The 5,495-nt window shown below is 33.4% G+C and overlaps 1 non-coding gene across 1 annotated transcript; it reads left to right on the forward strand.

The window, feature by feature from the left end:
* The first annotated feature begins 1,682 nt into the window (after positions 1 to 1,682).
* TRNAC-ACA lies at positions 1,683 to 1,755 on the forward strand. The gene has a single exon. It is a non-coding gene; the product is annotated as a tRNA-Cys (tRNA).
* Positions 1,756 to 5,495: the final 3,740 nt, after the last annotated feature.

The raw sequence follows: 5,495 nt of genomic DNA on the forward strand, positions 1-5,495 counted from the left end.
CTTAGTTCTGCTAGTTTCTTGGATGCTTGACATTAAAAAAATCATCTTCAGGAAAACAGACACAGTAAATTACACTGCAACTGAATCCTGTTTTCTCATGCTTTAAGGGTAAATTCTAATTTGAATTCTCAAAAAAGAAGTTTTTTCACTTTAAGCAATGTAAACCGAAACAAATTGAAACTGTGTGTTTTGATTCTGTGGCACATTATAAGAATCCATTTTCTTCTTGTCTTGATGCAAAAAGCATTTCTATGCTGCTCATTCTATATATTTAGTTTTTCAAAGTAATTGCTTTATTTTCTAGTTTGTTCATTTAATTTTAGATGCTTCTGTTTTACAATTAGAATTTTTAACTAGAGCATAATAAAATTATTCCAAAGAGCACTAATCACAGAAATATATTTTAATTCAAAAATTTCAATACATGTGTGTGATTCTTTTCCTTTATATGCAAAATAGCTCAAAAATCAGATATAAATTAACTGTTAGAGTATTTATCATAGCATCAGAAGATAATGATATACTCTAAGTTGTCTGATTTATATTAATTAAATAATATAAATCTTCTTGAGCTTTAGTATAATCTGATTCTGACTGCCTGGAATCAAAGCCTGCTTCTTCTACCTTATAATTTGGTAACCTCAGGCAAGTTAGTTAACCTGTCTGCTCAATTTTCTTGTGTTTAAAAGGAGGATAATAATAATCAGGATTAGCATAAAGATTAAATTAGATTAAACTTTGTAAAATGATTATCAAAAGGTCTTACACAAAATAAGTTCCAAAAATACTAGCTATTATTATTAAAGCAATAAGGCTATTTATGTATATTAATTTTTAAACACTGGGTAATGTTATAGAAGAATTTGAAAAACTGAAGGCCTTATTCTTAGGGGATGACTTACCACATTTTTAATTTGTTCTAGGTTAAAGAGAAAGAAGCAGTTTTATATATATTAAAACTATATAATGGTCAACTGACATTTAAACTAATTAAAAGATTCAAGGAGAAATCAGAGGGAAAAGGGAAAGATCATTTAAATAATGTTTTAAGAAGATACTGAACTTGAAGCAAAATATGCTTCAGACTCATAATCAGTCTCAAGATTTCCTTAAGAAACACTGAAAAAGGAACAGGTATGAAAGAAATGTGCCATGGAATTTTGTACTCTAGGATGCATTGGCTGTTGCTTTTCAAGAAATACTTTTACAGAAAATATTAGTAGTCACAAGGAGGAAGCTGTTGGATTATACCTTGTGTATGGAAAAGTTTTCTACCATTTCAAAGAGGTTGGAGAGCATTCTTTATAGGCCACAATATTCACCAGCTTGGATTTACATGTCAAATGAAAAGCAATGATTTGCTCAACTTGAGAAATGATTGCCTTATAGTGTCATTGCAGAACCTCTTCCTAAAAGAATATTGTAAGAGAAAGGAGAGGAAGCCTCTGAGGCAAACTGTAATGTAAAATAAATGATGCCACATGATTTTGGTCAAATTATTGGACCTCTGTGTTTATTGGTTTCTTTCTGTATAGACTGGGGTAATGATACCTATTTTGTAGAACCTGGTGAGGATAAGAAATTAGACAGAGGGAGAAGGGTGAAAAGGGAAGATTTTGAATAATTTTTAAAAATAAAATTAAAATGAGAGAAATATTTAAAGTTTAATTTAAAGTGAGACTTCCCTGGTGGCTCAGACGGTAAAGCGTCTGCCTACAATGCAGGAGACCCAGGTTCAAACCCTGGGTCAGGAAGATCTCTTGGAGAAGGAAAGGGCAACCCACTCCAGTATTCTTGCCTGGAAAATCCCATGGATGGAGAAGCCTGGTAGGCTACAGTCCATGGGGTTGCAAAGAGTCCGAGACGACTGAGGGACTTCACCTTCACTCTGAAGTATATGTGAAGGAGAGGACAGAAAAGTGAGGAGAGAAGGGATAGGAGGAGGAGGAGGAGAAACTCAGAGGGCAAGTGAGGGCATGGAAGAGGAAAAGAATACAGGTGCTGGAAATTTGGACAATAATACATACATCAAAATGCTATTTAGTTTAAATAAGATGACCTTCCTAAACAGCTCAAGAACTTCTCCAAAGTGGCATATTAAACACACCTGGTGGCTTCTCCTGCCTAAGCAAAATACATAGAACCAAATTTTTAGTGAACCAAAGACAAAAAAAATGCAGATGTTCTGACTGTACAATGCTCTTCTCTCTCAAAGCACACTACATAATATCAACACAAACTTGGTTCATTTTTGTTTTGTTTTGTTTTTGAAGAATGCCTCCCAATTTTGTGTCCCTTATCCAAAATTGACAGGTACTAGGAGTTGTTTACCCCACTCCAGTACTCTTGCCTGGAAAATCCCATGGACCCATACCATTATTTAAAGTTTTACATCTTCTCCTCTGCTTGCATCAGGATCAATTCGGCCATTTTTTCTCTGTTATTCCATTTATCGCTGTTTTATTTTATAGTCTATTTGAAGAACACTTCAATTCATTTGAAACTAGTGCATTACACTTTATTTTTGATCATTATATTCATGTTTTAATTCCATTCTCTAATTGTCATCCCTCCAAAAATTTAAAAAAAAATCATAGATTATATTTTTTTCTTTATTTCTTATCTTGTTCCACTTTTTTAACTACAAAGTCTGATTTTGTTTAAATATTATTTCAGAAGATCCATGAGTGGTAAAATTTCAACAATTCCTTGAATGTTTGAAAAATATTGTAGTTGCTAAAGATTTTTGCTCTTTTATTTGAAAATATCTATGTGTATATATATAAATGACATATAAAAGATATATGAAAGTTATATTATGAAAATTTAAAGCAATATATACATGGGAAGACTACATGCTAAATACCCAGCTTCAATACTTATCAATATTTTAGTAATCTTGTTTCATTTATTAATCTCTCATTGACACTACATATCCTCCACAAATTTCTGGAGTATTTTAATGTATTTCCTGGACATCATGTCATTTATCATTGTGCCACTCTAACTGATAAGAATTTTTTTTTACATAAATATAGTCACCTGAACATTATCACACCTAATAAAATTAATAATTATTTAATATCATGTTTTATGCAGTTTATGTTAAAATGTTCTAAATTGCTTAAAAGTGCCCTTTGACATGTGATTTTTAGAATTAAAAAACAAACATGATCCAACACATTGCCATTGGGATTCTGTTGCTTAAGTCTTTCTATTATCCAATAATCCTCCTTTCTTCCATTTTGTTCTATTTAGTTCCTAAAGGAACTACATGGCTTGTCCTTGGGAAGGTTTTACGTTCTTTGAGGTATAATTTAACATGTTGCTCTGTCTCTTTTATTTCCTATAACCTGATTTATATACTTTTTATTGTATCACATCACAAAAAACATGTCTGGTGACTTGCATTTACTGAAACCAAGATCAATTTGTAGGTGTAGTGTTATCAGCTTCATCACCCCATTATGAAACAAATGGTTTTAGCATCTGTTCATGATAGCTGCAAATCTAAATGACAGTCTGACCAAATGTTAAACTCTGGAAAATTTTTTTTCTCAGAACTCTGAGACTATTTTCAATTGAAAAGAAATGAATTCAATTCTCATCCTTATTTTTATTTGTAGAGATTTTTAAAATCTATTTTTAATATTCTTGGTGCTCTAAGATTCAACTATATGCCAAGATGTGAATCACATAATTTTTTTTTTATTTGTTGCTATCTGACACTAAACCATTTGTATCTTTCTTCTATTTGGGATAATTCTTTTCTATTATTTCTCTGTATACTGTTCTACACCATTTTCTCTTTCTGTTTTCCTAGAGTTTATGTTTTATTGTTTCCCAGTGCTACCTACAAAAAGAATTCCTAAATTTTATTCCCTGGAATTATTTTTCACTGATATAACCTTTATTATCATTGTTGTTATTATTATTTGTTAATGATGATGATAATGGTAGCAAATATCCCTCTACTATAAGAAAATCAACTCATACATTCTAGGATTTCATATTTCTTCTTACCATAGTACATTAATCACAGAAATAGTAGATAATATAACAAACTTAAATGATACATGTTGTTTTATAAGTTTTTCTTTCTATATTTAGAATACAAAATGGACTTTCAGTACATTTTATACTTTTGTGTCCTCACAAATTTATCTTAGCTGTGGTGCATAGTAAAAATTCAATGATATCTGATTAATTTTACTAATTTTATAAACAGAGATGTTTGGATGGCAGCACTGACTCGATGAACATGAGTTTGAGCAAGCTCTGGGAGTTGGTGATGGACAAGGAAGCCTGGCCTGCTGCAGTCCACGGGGTCACAAAGAGTCGGAAAAGACTGAGTGACTGAACTGAACTGAATTCTACTAAAATGCTGGGGACATTCTCAGGAGTGTAAATAACTCGACATTATAAATAGATAAAAATAAGGTTACAACCAGTAAAAGGACATGTTTAAGGACAGTATTTGGATCCTGAAGCTTAAGGCCAATTTTTACTATGTCTTGGTGGGCAACTAAAACCCAAGGTTTGGTAGGAGTTGCCTATCCCTGAATTCTTAGTCCCTATTTCTTAGTTTGACAAGGCTAGAGACCAGTGAGGGAGGAAAAAATTTTCACAGGATGAAAAATCCAAGTCCTTGGGAAGACCATTTACACTAACCAAACTCCAGGGCTTGCGGGGTTTGGGGGGATGTAAGTTCCAGCTTGTTCTTTTTATGGGTATGCTTGGGAAAGGAGAAGAACTGCTTCTGTTTTAAGTATAAAATATCCTTCACATGATGTAGCCTAGCTCACTGAGGCTAAGGATTTATTTCAAAAGACTTCAAATAATATAAAAATCAATATGACTTTTCTTCTGGTTATTTAGGGACTGGGAAGGTAGCTTAATGGCTGTGGTTAACAGAGGTGTTTGATTAAGAATGAGTGGTGGCTTAGATGGTAAAGAATCTGCCTGCAATGTGAGAGACCCAGGTTCAATCCCTGGGTTGGCAAGATCCCCTGGAGAAGGAACTGGCAACCCACTCCAGTATTCCTGCCTAGGAAATTCCCATGGACAGAGAAGCCTGGCGGGCTACAGTCCATGGGGTCCCAAAGAGTTGGATGCAACTGAACAACTAACATGCACACACACACACATATTCACAGTCTGTCTTTTCTTCCCCTGAGACATATCCTGTGGGCCTGCATTCTGTAGAAGCAGGGAAGTAGAACAGAATATTGCAGACTTTGGCATAGGATTCCAAGCTACTTGAGACAGCAGTACAGGACTTGGAAACAATGAGAAATTCACCTTTCTCATTGCAAGAAATATTCTAATATTCTTTACAGGAAAGAAACAATCTTGCTTCATCAGGATAGATCACTGGCCTGAAATTAGGAAGAGAAAACTAGTCCATTGACAATCAGAGATTGAATTTAAGCTACTGATCAACTGAATCCTGATTATTTGACAAGCTAGTAGAACACTACTGCACATATCTCATA

This window comes from Cervus elaphus, chromosome 20 (assembly GCF_910594005.1).
Source record: "Cervus elaphus chromosome 20, mCerEla1.1, whole genome shotgun sequence".
Taxonomy (NCBI): Eukaryota; Metazoa; Chordata; class Mammalia; order Artiodactyla; family Cervidae; genus Cervus; species Cervus elaphus.